Raw genomic sequence first — 15,503 nt, 5'->3', positions numbered from 1 at the left:
TGGTACAAAGAGCAAATGCCAGGTGTTTGTCAATTGAAATGAATGTGGGAAAAGTACCCGAATTTTCCCAATTTATGGTTTGTGATTTATAAACTGTGTTAATCAAATTCACAGTCACCTTTTGGCAGAGTGCCCCGAGGGAGAGAATTGGTGAACCCACCAGGAATGACCCATTCTCTTCATTCAAAGAATCAGATTAGTGATTGTGGTTATATAATAACTTATTTTAAAAACTTTTTATTGAGGTAGGGGCAGTTAAACAATAAAATATATAATGTTAAATACAAACACATTGTACAAATATATGTCGCTGACAACCACTACAGAGATAAAAGTATTGAAAATTTCCAGCATGGCACCTATGTCACTTTCATCTCAAGAACTCATCCTCCCTATAGCCTCTGTTAGTTTCACCTCTTCTTGAACCTCATATAAATGGAATCAGACAATATGTACTTTTTTGCCCAGCTTCTTTTACTCAACATAGTATCTATTCTGTGTACATCGGTAGTTTATAATTTTTATTGCTGTTTCATATTACACTTTATGAACATACAATGAATTACATAGATGCTATTGTCAGTGGATATTTGATTGTTTTCAGGTTTGGGATTTATTTTAAAAAAGGAGATTTTTTTTTTTTTTTTTGTGAGATGGATTCTGGCTCTGTCACCCAGGCTGGAGTGCAGTGGTGCAAAAAAAGGACATTCTTGTACAAAGTTACTACTACTTGAAAAAAAAACTGTTTTGGATATTTTTATCTGCATATAGATATTAACACATTCTTTTCTTGGCTATATACCTAAGAACGGTATTGATGAATCATATGGTAGGCATACCTTTAGTTAGCTTTGGTAGATAATTCCAAATATTTTTCAGTCTGCCCATATCGATTCACACTTCAACCAACAATGCAATAGAACTCCAGTAGCTTCGTGTCCTTGCTACTTGGCACCATTAGACTTGTTGATACTAGCCATTTTGGTGGTAGGAATGGTACAGTCTGAGGTTTTAATTTGTTCTCTTCTGATGGATAAATATGTTGTGCTCAAAAGCCATTTGGATATCCTGTATTTTGAAGTGCCATTCATGTTTTTGCCTAATTTTGATTCAATTTTTTTTTTTTACTTTTTTTATGGTGGAATTTTTTTATATATTCTGGATATAAATCATTTATTTGATATATATATTGAAAGTGTATTTTTCTCAGTCTTTGAATTACCTTCTTGCTTTCTTAATGATCTTTTGATGAGAAGAAATTCTTAATTTTAATAAAATCCAATTTATTACTTTTTTCTTTTAGGGTTAGTTGCAAGTTGTTTATTCCAATGTCATGAAGATATTGTGCTGTGTCTTCTCTTAGAAATGTTATTATTTTAATTGTTACATTTAAATCTATGATTAATCTTGAATATTTTTGTGTATGATGAGAGTTAGGGCCTCAAGATTCAGTTTTTCAAATTATCCTAGTATCATTTGTATAAAAGGCCATCCTTTCCACAACTGAATTGTAGTGACATCTTTGTTATTAATCAGGTGACAATATGTGTGGGGGTCTATTTCTAGACTCTATTATCTTCTTTTGTTTATTTCTGTATCTTGAGCCAATACCATAATTTATTTACTATTATAGTGTTATACTAAATCACTGTGTGGTAGTATAGATCGTTCAACTTTGCTCTTCTTCAAAATAATCTTGGTTAATCTAGGTCCTTTAAATTTCCTTCTTCACCTTGTTAGTTTACACATCACACACACACACACACACACATTCATACACACATGTGCATACGCATAGTATGCTGGGTTTTTGTTGGGATCAAATTGATTCATGAAACTTAATATTGGCTGAGCTGTTTGCTAAGTACTTTTTATTCCATAATTTTTGCAACAATTGTGTGACGTTGGCACTATGTTTATCATCGTTTTACTAATGAGTAATCTAGGCTTAGAGAGTGTAAAATATACCCAGGTAGAGTCAGTGTGCATCATAACACAGACGTGATTGGCTCAAATACCTATTGCGTAACGTGTTGAAAGGCAGCGCCTTTTTTAGAAATTCTGTGAGATCTTTCATTTTGGGACATTCAACAAACAATTGAATAATGAATAAAATAAACAGTATCAATGTAATTCAAGACAATTTGCCCTTGGAGTTGGAGCATAACAAGGAGTTCTCAGTATCAGTTTAACACACTACTGGCTGTTTTTGGTAGATAATAATGACAACAATATATAATTTTGGATTATTAGTGATAATAGGAAATGGGCCTGTCACAATAATAATTAGCTTTCCCTTCAAAATAATATGACATAACTGTGGCACGTAAGCTCATTTAGTTCTAAAGATCCTGTGACTATAGTTCTATTTCACCTTAATTTTAAAACAAGTCAGATAAGAAGAATGTAAGAAAATACTTTGTATTTCTTCTTTTTTCCCTATTACCTGCTTGACTGAAGATACTGGGCGAAACTGGGAGAACATAATTATTTTTTCAATCTCTATTTATTGATCTTGATAACTTAAACCTTAGCATACTAATTATACCAAAATAATCAGTGGGTGATAATTTTTGCTGCAAATAAGATACTAACAGATTTTCAAAAATAAAGTGTTTTCTGTTTCCCTTTCCTTTATGAGCCATTGCTGTGTTTTCCACCTCGTTTATCTAATCATTTTAGTATCCAGTGGTGTCACAATGCCCACTGAATGCCCAAGGTTCAGCTGTGAGTCAATCCATGACTACCTTCCCATGCAGCTTGCACAGTCAAATACAGCATTCTTTGCCTTGAGGCTAACTAAAAAATCCTCATTGTCTGACTGTAAATTATTTTGACAAGTTTTTTTGACCTAAATTTTTGACCAAACTCAATTAATATTAAGAAAATTAGAATAGTGAGAGGGCTTGATTTTAAGGATATTAAATTTCTCAATGGAGATACATTTCTCAGTTGCCATATAAATGAATGCAGTATTTGATGTAGACCCTCTTCTCTTTCTCATTTCATTTAACTTTTATTCTTTTGAATGTGCTGATATGCTTGATTTTATTAAATCATTGGTTCTCAAGCACTTCCTTTAAGTTTCCTAAGGAAGGGGTTTAGACCTCCCTGAATCTTTCCCTTCGCCCCTTTACCTTTACTCCTCAGCAGTAAAATTTGCGGTTCTGTGCAGAATTCCATTATCCATAAGGTAGAAAATATACCTTTTCAGTTAAGTCGGAGATTAGGTGAAAATTTAATGGTCGTGATCCTGCATAGTTTTTTTTTTGTTTGTTTTTCTTGTTTTGCTTTGTTGGTTCTTGGGTGGGTCTAAGCATGCACTGCTATGTGTAAACTCCGTCTTTGGAGAAATATGAACAAGGATCTTCTGGAAAAGGTTATCATTAAAAAGCTTCTGAAGGTAAACACATGTGGCACCGAGAGGAAATAATGAAAAATAAATCTGAAATCTTCATTGAAAGCATACTTGACTACAGTTGACAACGATAAAGAAGCTCCCTTTGAAAATCGCAATCTTTCTTCATGAGGGATGTCGGAGGGATGCTCATCTTGTCTTGTCACTGAGGCTTCCTCAGTCCTTAGAACAGTGTCTGGGACATACAGTAAAGGTCACTTGTTGACTTATTAAATTTGTTTTCCATTTATTCGATTGTGATTGTGCAGTCCAACAGAGGTTGGAGAAACTTTTACAATTAAACATATCATGGGGAAATGAGGGCCTTGAGTTTAGGTGGAAGCAAAATTGAGGAGAAAACTGAGTAAATCATTAAATAAAGTTGGTCATCATTATTCAAGTTCATCTGTTGTTTAAGAAATAGCATCATCAGCAGGCAAGTACCTACTGAAGGCAAAGTTAAAAATGTAAAGCAAAGTAGTGATGAGAAAAAAGTTGTCAGAAGCAGAAGATCATGTAGTTTCCAGCTAAAATGATCTTCTAATTACTGCCCCAAGAATCACACTGAGCTAGTCGTATAGGGAGAAACATTCCCATATAATTCCTTAAAGTCCTTAAAAATCATTATCATTATTATTATTGTAAAAACACTATAATTACTATTTTTGAACATGTAAAATATGGCAGCATTGTGATCATCACTTTATGTAATCATCACAAAATGTCCTGTGAATCATTATTCCCATGTACAGAAGAAGAAACTGAGACAAAAATTAAATAACCTGTTTGAGGTCATACACCTGGTAAATGTCAAAGCCGTGACCAAGGTTTTCTTATGACAACACTAATGCTCTTAAGCGCTAAGGAGCTTTGCATTGTAAGAGTAAAATCTCTGACAATGTATGCTTTTCCCTCAGGATTTATCATCTCACCTTAGTTTGACGTCACCTTAAATTTCAGAAGTTTAACGTGTAGATTTTAATAATATAAATAAAAATGTTCCCATTGGATGCGAATCAAGCTTTCTCCACCAGCTGCTCTACCCTTCTTTCAAAAGAATCCTAGGAACCCCTGGAGTCTGGTATCAAACTAATGCTAGGTTAGAGTATGCGGTTTAGAGTATTAGAAATATTGGAATTGATCAGCCATCCCCAGAAGTTTTAGATCTGGGAACAGAATCATATTCAATCATACGACCTAGGTCCTTATAAATAATGAAGTGATGGGTGTATCGTGGTATGGAGGAAAAGCATCAGAACTGCATACTGATTTCTGAGAAGTTATTTAATCTTGCAACAAACCAGGAACTTTTAAATGGTCTGTACTCTAGCCAGACTCCCTATATTATCTTCATTATTTATGAATTACTGGAATCTTAATACTTATTTTACACTTTTGTAAGTCATCACCCTTCTACTCATTTGTTAATTGTTTTACTATAGATATGCATATTTTTATTCCTCAAATTTCCTTCTGTTTTGTTTTGAAGAAATGTAATAATATTTCAAATTACTGCTTTTGTCCCCAAGACATCTGCTTGGTACTAAGAATCCCAAGTTTGCATGAAGAAAGAGAAAATATCTGCTAAGTAGTATTATATAAGCAAGTGACTTCATTAATGAATCCTGGGCTGTCTTTAAGGAAAATAAACTACTACAGCCATTAAAGCTTTCTAACATTACTGATGCCTAGAAAGTGTTAATTTGCAATTAGTCAATTAAGTAATATTTTTGCTATGCTGAGCATTACTCTTTGGTAGTTTGACAATCCCTCTGTCGAAAAGAGAAGACAGCCTTTTAAGAAAACTATTTACAGTCACTGGGTAACATTGATTATCTATGTTTGCCAATGCCTGGAGAAAGGAAAATCATTATGAATGACTCAGATTGCATATAAATATGTTGATAAATATGTTTGACAATGTTGAAATGTATTATTTCCCTTTACTTGAAAGAAAAGTGTTTGCCAATCTAAGGAAGGGATAAATGACATACATAAGGCAGACTAGCTCCTTCTTTATCTTTCTTCATTTCCCTGCAAATCTAACATCTCTACTCCTCCGCAAGATGACCTCCTCCTGCAGGTACACAGCAGCTACTGGCTCATAGCAGCCAGACAGCCCCCAAATGCCTCTGAAAATTGCTGTGAAACAGAGATCTGCCTATTTCCTGAGAACCAGAATGAGTCTGAAGCCCAGTACATATGGGAACAGTTGAGCCTTTGGATCTTCTGTGCAGTTTCTCCTTTCTGATAAGTTATTCTCTTCCTGCAAATGATTCTCTCCCAGATAACAATCTGAGCAGGAAGGAAAAGAAGAAAGGGACAATTTGTCTATTGAGTCCAACTTCAAGCAGCATTTGATGTACCCTAGCCTTGGAAAAGGGCTAAAACTACATTTAGTTTGTGGCAAATGTGAATTATCATCTTTCTATGTCAAGTTGTTCATGTCTTTTGATAACATAGCAGATGATACTTACTCAGAGTATTAATCATGGCACTTAACCTACTCTGAAAGAAAACGCAAATACCCTTAGGGAGAGCTTCCATTACCAGGATATCCAATATTCATTTTGCCCTAAGTGCAACCTCCAAAGATGCAGTCCTATTTAAATAATCAATTCTTCTCAATCACCCCACCCAACAATGACTGGAAATTACTCCAAAGAAAAGAAGAATGGAATAACCAACTTTGAAAGAAAGCCCTTTTTATATGAAACTTAGAAGTATTTTTTCTAACTCTCGTCATTTATATTTTTCCAGTACATACTGTAAGCTAACATATACATCAGTACTTGTCACTCATTGAATCTGTCAATCAAAGCTACACATCTGTAGGGTACTGGTATTTGTTTAGCCAAAGGAAGCAAAATAAAGAGCAATGAATTATAAAAAGCAGGTTATACATGTAGCTTTATATTTGTGACAATTTTATTAATCAAGGTAGATTTGCATCTTTACAACAGGTGTCTTGAGTATATTTTTGTTGTTGAACGTGGGTCAAAGAGTGAAAACTAACTCGTAGAGTTAGAATCTGAATCTAGAGATTACTATCATTGATCCCAAGGCAAAAGCCCTCCTCCTTTCTTTTAAAAATGAATATAGTGTTTGTGAAATTAACTGGCTATTCTAACACGCAAAATACCCAAGTCTGCATTCACAGTGAAATAAACAATGTTTGGGTCTTGGACAAGCTCCATGTAATGATAATGTGAATTACTTTAGTTCGTTATCTTTATTGATCAAAAAACTTGACAGTCACAGAATCCTGCTTCATTATAGTGCTGTATAGAACAAAGTATACCACAGCAACAGTCATCAGAGAAATAATTTATGATTATAATAATTCCAATCTTTTTATGACCGTTTGCCCTGTATTCGTTCAATTGATCTTTACACAAACTTTATGATTTTGGCAAGAGAAAATAAAGAACTAGATATGGTCCTTTAGTGCTTTACAGAAAGTCTTTTTCTTTAGTTACATGGATATATATGACTTTAATGTTTAAGTAGCTTGACTCTAGAGAGTATTAGAGTAAATATTGATAAATCTGAATAGGTGTCTCGTGGCATTCTATGTCAATGTATCACACTGGCATGGCTTGTACTTTCCTGAAATGCTAAGTCCATGTATAGCTCCTGGATCTACACATTAGTATTATAGGCACTGAGGCAAAAACCCATTTCCTTCAAAATAACGGTGACCTTCCTAATAGAGGTAATGTCTCCTCTGTTCCTCCCCAGCAACTTTCCAGTCACCCACAGGGATCCTCTCAGCTAAACAGCCATCAGCTTCCTTTTCTAATTTTATGGTGGGAGGATAGGAAAAGGACATACTCCCTGAGGCGTTTGAAAAGTTTAATTGTATTTTTGAAGCTGGTTTCTCATACAGGATGCAAAGTTTTTCAAAATATAATGAATTTAAATAAAATGTAAGATGAAATGAAGGTCACCATTCCTGATGATTAAAACTGTCTTATTAAGTGATTTGCAGTATATGTTCTCTTCTACACAATTGATGTGTGTGATTATTTATTGATTTACCTGGGTTTTATTGTGGCATCGTTTGTACAATGAGACCAAAATGCCACTTTTATTCTTTAACCTTAGTTAATTAAATAATTTCCTGATTTATCTTGTTAATTCTGTAGGCGTGAGGTTGAGGGGAGGTTGTTTTCTTTTTCTGTTGCCACTTTTCTCATCTATCTCATTATTAGTGATTACGTTTGAAGTTATTTGTACTTTTAAAGAGAAATAAGCAGGTAGTCTGAAGGTATTATATGATAGATTTTTCCAGGTAAAATATTTCAGACCCCAACTTATAAGTTGCAATGAGTTTCTTTTAGGGTGATCACTGTCCCTTGGGGTTATGTTAGCTGTAGCTGGCAGACAGTAAGGGGGAAGTGGGGCACCCAGAGTGTTGGGTGCTTATTTATTCTTAATGTGACAAGACAAAGGGCATCACTGAAGGTCATGCAAAAAAATGTGTTATTTATGTCAGTTGAATGTCCAGGTATAGATAATGTATGATTTAAGCATCATAATTGACTCTTTGTTCTCATTTTCAACACTTTAGGGTGACAATGGAGACAAGAGTACATAGGTCAACGTAGCATGTGCATTTTAAGCACAATTTTCTCTGTTTCTTGGATTGATAAGCTTATTATGAGGGTGTATTAGTCTTAGTTCTCCAAGGAAATAACAAATTAGGAGCATATATGCATATATATGGCTTATATGCTTACAGTATTGGTTTACATTGTTACAAAGGCTGAGAAGTCCCCAAATCTGCAATCTGCAATTGGCAACTTGAGACCCAGGAGAGCCAATGGTATATTTCCAGTCTGAGTTCAAAAGCTTGAGAACCAGAAGAGCTAATGATCTAAGTAAATTCCAGTCTGACCTCCAAGGCAGAACACTCATGTCCAGGCTCAAACACAGTCAGTCAGAGAGTGGATTCTCCCTTACTCCACCTTTTGTTCTAGTCAGGCCTTCAAGGGATTGGATGAGGTCCACCCACATTGGGGAGGACAAACTGCTTTACTCAATCTGTATTCAAAGGTTAATCTCATCCAGAAACATTCTCACAGATGCAACCAGAATAATGTTTAATGAAATATCTAGGCGCCTGTGCCCAGGCAAGATGGCACATAAAATTAACCATCAAAAAGGGGCTAGCTATGGTCAAAGTTAAGGCTTTTGAAAGAATGATTTGCTTAAATTATCTTTCTTCTGTATAATTTCTCTACTGAAGATCGATGCACATTGCTATGGAATGTGATTTGTCTCAGATCAATTCAATTCACCACACATTTATCGAGCCCCTATGCTTACAAGATATAATGCCAAGCTATATGGGAAACTGAGTGGTGCAAAATCCTTAAGAGTGCATAATCTGTTATTGAGAGATGAATATCCCCAATTGCAGTGAAAGGCAAAATATAATAGGCAAAATAAGACAGACATCAATTACTTCCAAAGGAGGACAAAGAAGGGAAGAATTTATTTCTACTGAATCAAGAAACACATAAGAAAAGGGTTAAATTTGCCTGGATTGTGACAGATGCGTACCAGGTCTTGAAAGTGGTTAATTTTATATTATAATAACTATTCCAATTTGATGCAAATATGTTTTTGAAGCTCAGAAAATTTCTTGAATGAGTGAATGTAAATTGTGACAAAAAGCCGAAAGAGAACACTAATTCTATCACAGGATTTGCCCTTAGCCATTTTTGGGGTGGAACTATTCTGATGGAATCCCCACAGAATTCCCTGAACATAAGATGTGCAGTTAAGGTATTTGTCATGCTTCTACCCAGCTTCTACCATAAAGATATGGTCATTCAGAAGGTGGAGTGTTCATTGAGTGTCACTCACCAGGGAAAGAATATAGACTATGAGAAATCTTAAAATATAAATTTCAACCATTTTTTTTCTGCAGAAAGTACTTACTCTCTGAAAAGAACTAATGCTGTTTCATGAAGTATTGAACCTGGAGTAATGATATAATGTGCCTTTTGGTTGCAACCTAAGTCTATGATAGTTTGTAAAAAATTATCTTGGAAACATAATTTCAATAATTAGCTTTCATATTAAGTCAAAAATTATTGCACGTGCATTATCTCTATTATCTGTATGTGTAATAGAATAAGACTGTACTAATAAGCACTTCTGTAGTAATTCATATTTGATTTATATTGATCCTGACTCATAATTCTAATCCTTAATGATTAATGGGTACTATATGTATGTGCAAGATGACAGGAGAAGATAGAAAAGGTGGATTTTTAGCAGGGTAATAAAGAAGGATAAGGAGTAAACAAGATACAGGTGTTCTTTACCACAAATAAAGTCTAAAAGAGAAAACCAAAGTTTTCTACTAGAATAGTTAACAATGATGTGTGTCATTCATTTAGTAGCCATTCTGTATTAAGTTCTGTGCTAGGCGTCTCAATATTGGGAGATCCCATATTATTTACAACCTTATATAAGAAAGAATCTGAGATTGAGACAAAATTTAGTAGTTTTTTCTTTTTCTTTTTCTTTTTTTATTTACACAGAATGCAAATAATAGAGCTCAGATTCACGTGAGAATTAATGTTACTTCAGTCATTCCAAAGCTCATACACTTTTCAGTATATCACATGGTTCTTATAGAGTAAAGCCTACATCCGTTTATTTATTTCATCATTGAGAAGTCTCTTGCATTCTTCACCCCTTTATATACTTCCTCTGTCCTTGGCTTGTTTTGAGTAAACTCTTTCCTATAGCATTGCAATGGTTTTTTTTAATCTGATTTTTCTGCCTCTAGTTTTCCATTTATGCCAGTTGTCTATTTATTGTCTCTTCACTTCAAATGCACTCTTGTTTGTGCATTTATATCACCTAGGTGTGTGATATAGCTGAACCCTATAAACATTTCTCTTTTGCCCACAAACACAAGGTTTGCTCTGTTACTCAAAAGTGCCACGTAGACACTGCAAATCCATAGCAGAGGAAGAGGTTTGTCTTTCTGATTCTAAAGGGTTGTTTTGTTTGTTTATTTGATTAAATACTCAGAAAATGACCAATCCTTGGTGCACAGTAAACACTAAATAAGAAGGTTGTTAACTTTCCTTTAATATTAATATTTAATATTAATAATTTCATTACAACAGAGATGTCTCATCAAGAAATGAGATAGTTGTGCATGTTGTGCATTTTCCTTACAGAAAAATGTTGTCAATATAGTTAGCTATTCCTGTTGCAAATGGCCCTCCCAACTCAGCCTCCTGAAGTGTTAAGATTACAGGCATGAGTCACTGTGTCTGGCCATTAGCTATTCTTGAATGTCAGTGAGAGCAAGGCAGAGTGAATGTTAAATGAGTGAATATTGCAGAGGAACTCAAATTCCAGATAAGGAGTCTGGGAAAGGTAAATGTTAAGATCCTTTTTCCTTTGAGAATTTGTTCTTGATTTCATAGAAAAACAATCCATTGAAAAATTTACTGCCTGTCTTCTTAAATACTCATTTGTGTGTGTGTACTTTGTCTTACCATTGTGCTATTTTTCCTTCTAACAATGTTCTCAAGGATATACCAGTTACACAGTAGAGTTAATTTATTTGTAGCGAATAGGGATGCAAGTTCCTACTTCCAATTTTCAGTTTTAATCACTAGAAAATGCATGGCTGCTTAATGGAAAATACTAGAGTTTAATATGAAAACCTTCATGTCAACATTTCAGTTTTCCCTCATTGCCTCGTTTCCCTAACAAATACTCCACATTCTCCAGTGTTTAGCAGACAATAAATCAGTGCTGTGGCTCATTTAACACTCATATTGGAAGGGATTTATTCTCTCTAAAGCTTCAGAAGTTGGGCCAAATACTCAATTTTTATATATTCAACCCCTCAAATCTAAAAGATGTGATATGAACAAAACTAACAACACAAACAAACTCTCTCGGGGAAAAATAATACGGTGGCTTTAAAAATCACTAACAGATAAAATGAGGACACATTCCTCCGGGTGGTATAGAATTTCTCTCCTCTGCTCCAGAGGGTGCATTCCTTTTCAGCAGCATACATCTATCTCCTTTGGTCAAAGGCATGATTTAGTCTGCAGAGCCAAGAAAAAAAATCCTGTTGGATTTTAGAATTTGGAGAGTTCTATAGCCTCTAAACAGGAATTTATATACCAGAACTGGTCAATGGTCCATCTAGTCGAGCATCCTGCTTCCTCCTGCATCTAATGATGGATGTGTTAGAAGAAATGAATAAACTTGACATGATGCCCTTAATTGAGAAAAATAGCCACACCAATGAAATTTCTTCTTAACTCTGGTGCTGGGTTAGTTTATTCCATCATGCCTGAGACCCGATAACTATTTATCTCTATACTACTGTTACAGAGAAATTCTTTTATTAATTTTTTTGTAAGAACACACTATTAAATTTCTCATAAGCATTTCATTCTTAATTGAATTTTATTAACTTCTGCTGATTAACAACTCACTGTAGAGTGAACAAGCAATCACATTCTACCTCTTAATTTTGTTTAAAAACTTCCAGCTAAATGCACATGAAATAATGATACCTCTTACTTAATTTCTTAATATCATATGTCTATTAAAAATATGACCCACTGGAAGTCAACACATAAAAAATTTCTCTGTAATTAGTCATAAAATGTATTATTTGGTTATTAAACTACAAGGAGTGAAAGTTCAATTCATGACTTGTGAGTGTTTCAAGCCTGCTCTGTATTATTTGCTTAAACCTTTTAAGAACCTCATATTTCTTTACTAGGAGAAAATTGCCACTGAGCTAGACTACATTAACATGAAATATGTTTAACGATATCCTTGCTTGGAAACTACTAACAATGTGTTAACAGTTTTCCAGGACATTGTGGACAGTGTATTATTTTATTTTATTTTTTTGGACAACAGGGCTGCAAAGCACTTTATGCAACTCTGTATTACGTTGTTAAGCTTTCGATGGAAGGACTTTAGGTAAACAATCTATGTCATCAAAGGACTCAACTCATTGTCATCACCTATAGAATGTTAAGCAATAAGGGCAAGGTCAAATCTTGCATTAGAACTCGGTGCTACTGTGGGTTAACTGCTACTCAGGCTTTGAGAGCAGGCATTTATGCTTGTTGGCAGACTAATTAAGGGAAATGATATGCCAAAAGAGTTCTCGCCTCATCATTTTTTAAAACGTGTTTACTTATAACTGTGCTTGGATTGGTGGTCAGAAGGGCTAGAAGAAACACTAATCCTCCAAGAATTCTCTAATTCATTTTGCACAAACAGCTTACGTTATCACCTATTTTGAGTGAAAAGCCATAAATTGGTCCCAGGTAATCATAAATCATATAGTCAAATATGAAAGCTCGTTCTTCTGAATGGTAATAGGTTTACAATCAAATATTTATTTATATGATTAATGTGACTAAAAAGGGGTTTATTTAAACAGCATAGAATGAACATCAAGAGAACAGGACTTCTGTCTGGATGCCCCAGATTTGAATCCTTGGCCCAAGCAGTCATTTCTATGCGCAATTAAGCAAGCCATCTATTGTCTATCAACCTGCTTCATAAGGGTGCGATGCGAAGATTAGATCTTTTAACACGCTTTTTAGACCATTGTTTCTATTATTACCACCAGCATTATATTTTATGATTTATAAATTATGTGATTAATGAAAATAAATAAATTATGTGGACAGAATAGTCTACAATTAAACTAGTTAATTTAAAAAACCAGGGCAGATTATGAGTTGTTTGAAAGAGAGAGAGAGAAAAAAAGAAAGAAAAGTTTGACAATAATATGTTGCTCTTATGTAGCATATTCTATTGTTTTCTTTATTTGAGTCTCACAAACATCATGTAAAGTGGTTAATTATTACTATGAAACTTTGATAAGAGTGTATTTTTCCCTCTAGGAACTAAGCTCCTTTAGAAAAATAATGTGAACATACTTTTGTACTGTTACAAAGTAGTACTAGACTGATAAATATGTCCTTACAAATGGATATAGCACTTGAAAGGTTTTGGAGCTATATGGTTCTGTACATGTAGTTATTATCTTGTTTTTAAATGCATATCATTTTCTCCAAGCCCATGCATATATGTATAAGCATCGGTTAGGGATAAACAGGTAGATGACAAGTTGTTTCTTTGCTTAAATTTTAGTTGCAAGGCAAATTTCCTAATAGCCTCTGTTCCATGTACCTGAAGAGAAACACAGAAGACAGAAATGTAAAAACTGCCAAGAACTTAATAAAAATTTACGATGAACTCAGCATGCACTGACACAGGCAATGTGAAGACGCTAGAACATATACTAACACCCAAGTATGCAGAATCTACAGGATCAAGAATATAATCTGATACATAACTAATGCTTCATGACTATTTCCTTATACACACAGACACATACATCTATTACATTTTAGAGGATAATTTATTTTAACTACTCTGTAGTTTCAAAAACTTTTTAAATGATACAAAAGAATTGCACATATGAGTTACAGGTTGATAGTTTGATACATGTATATAATGTCATGATCAAATCCAGATAATTAGCATATCCATCTCCTGAAAGATTAATTATTTCCTTGTGTAGAGAACATTCTAAACTTTTCTTCTAGCTATGTGACAATATACAATAAATTTTATTAACTATAATTACCTTATAATGCTATAAAACCTTAGACTTCTCCTTCTAGCTATAATTTTTATCCATTAAACAACCTCTCCTTATCCTTCCCTCCTCCCTACCCTTCTCAGCCTTAAATAGTCACAATTCTACTCTTTATTTTTAGGAGCTAAACTTGTTTTCTCTCATATATGAGTGAGAACATGTGATATTTATATTTCTGTGTCCAACTCATTTCACTTAACATAATGTACTCCAGGTTCATCCGCGTTGACATGAATGACAGGATTTCATTCTCTCAAGACTGAATAGTACTCCACTGTGCATATATGAACATTTTCTTCATCCAATCATCTGTTGATAAAGACTTAAGTTGACTCCATATCATGACTATTGTAAAGAGTGCTGCAATAAACATGTGAGCACAGATATCTCTTTGCTATACTGATTTTCTTTCCTTTAGATAAATTCCCAGTAGTAGGATTACTGGATCATACAGTATTTCAAGTTGTAGTCTTTTGAAAAATCTCATGCTGTTTCCCATAATATCTGTACTAATTGATATTCCCACCAACAGTGTATGAGAGTTCCCTTTTCTCCACATCCTTGCCAACATTTGTTATTTTTCACTCTTTTGATAAGAGTCGTTCCAACAAAGCGTTGTGGTTTTGATTTGCATTTCCCTGATGATTAGTGATGTTAAGCATTTTTCCATATAATTTTGGCCATTTGTATGTCTTCTTTTGAGAAATGTCTGTTCTGATACTTTGCCCATTTTTAATGGAATTATTTGTGGGGTTTCTTTTTGCTGTTGACTTATTTGAGTTTTTTTTTTTTTAATAGATTCTGGATATTAATCTATTGTCAGATGGATAGTTTGCAAACATTTTCTCCCATTCTATAGGAGTCTCTTCACTCTCTTGTTTCCTTTGTTGTGCAGGAGTTTTATAGTTTGATAAGACTGCATTTACTATCTTTGCTTTTGTTGCCTAAGCTTTTGAAGTCTTATTCATAACATTTTTGCCTAGAACAAAATTCTGAAGTGTTTTTCCTATGTTGTCTTTTATTAGTTCTATACTTTGAGGTTTTATATGTAAGTCTTTAATTCATTTTGAGGTGATATTTGTACATGTAGAGAAATAGATGTCTAGTTTCATTCTTATGCATATTAATATCCAATATTGGAGGATATTAGACTTACATAAAAGGATCCGGAAATCAAACCTAAGTCTGATTATAACCCTGTAATCTATATTCCCTGGCAAGGAGAAATTAATGGAAAGAGGGTAGAGTTAAGACATAAATTCTGAATGTTATCTAATGTTCATAGTGTTTACTCTATGCGTGTGCACATGTATGTATGTGTGGGAGAGTGTGAGAGAGAAAGTGTAATGGAGATGGCTTGGAATGTATCTTAGATTCTTCTCTGATGAATTATTCATCTGTTAGAGTTTTAGTGAT

The sequence above is a fragment of the Papio anubis genome, chromosome 7, assembly GCF_008728515.1.
Source record: "Papio anubis isolate 15944 chromosome 7, Panubis1.0, whole genome shotgun sequence".
NCBI classification, from domain to species: Eukaryota; Metazoa; Chordata; class Mammalia; order Primates; family Cercopithecidae; genus Papio; species Papio anubis.
The sequence above is the reverse complement of the archived record's forward strand: the minus strand, read 5'-3'. Positions refer to the sequence as shown.